The following is a 682-nucleotide window of genomic DNA, read 5'->3' on the forward strand; positions in this document are numbered from 1 at the left end:
TCTTTTAAGAGACTTTTTTTTGTCTTCATACTATTTGCTGAACTCTTAATGTAGAGTTAACTTTATGATCATTCAGTAAACTTAAAGTATATCTTAGTAAAAAATTAAGAGTGGAAATGGGAGAGGGAGGAAGAAGAAAGGTTGGAGCATGGGTGGGAGGAAGGATAGGGTGGGAGGTATCACTATGTTGCTAAATGTTTATGTAGGAGATATAATGAAACTTGTATAACAAGTAAATTTTTAAAAAATAAAATTGCATATTACTCAATGAATATATATAATTTTTATGCATCAGTTAAACTTTTTTTGAATATTCAATACTTCACAAATTTGCAGGTCATCCTTGCACAGGGGTCATGCTAATTTTCTCTGTATACTCCAATTTTAGTACATGTGCTTCTGAAGCAAGCATTAGCAAAAATTTTAAATAAAACCACAATGTTATCTCTTACGTTACACATTTATGTTTCAAATGTAATTATAAATACACTTTTCAAATGAAAATATTTACAACTATTATTCGTTATTTTATCCAATGTTACTTAAACTAATTGTTTTTAATTTGTGCTTAGAATGTTTAATAAAAATATCCTTTAATGGCTCTTATAAAACCTGTTTATATTTTTGTAAAAATCCCTCAAAAATTCATCATTTTTACCCTACAAATGAGTGGCCTTAAAAA

General features: G+C 27.6%; 1 non-coding gene across 1 annotated transcript; it reads right to left on the minus strand.

Annotated features, from left to right (window-relative positions):
- Positions 1 to 306: 306 nt before the first annotated feature.
- LOC127491885 (U6 spliceosomal RNA) lies at positions 307 to 412 on the minus strand. The gene has a single exon (XR_007920817.2). It is a non-coding gene; the product is annotated as a U6 spliceosomal RNA (small nuclear RNA).
- Between the last annotated feature and the right edge of the window lie 270 nt (positions 413 to 682).

Source organism: Oryctolagus cuniculus, chromosome 3 (assembly GCF_051225735.1).
Source record: "Oryctolagus cuniculus isolate XC-2025 breed Fujian yellow rabbit chromosome 3, ASM5122573v1, whole genome shotgun sequence".
Lineage (NCBI taxonomy): Eukaryota > Metazoa > Chordata > Mammalia > Lagomorpha > Leporidae > Oryctolagus > Oryctolagus cuniculus.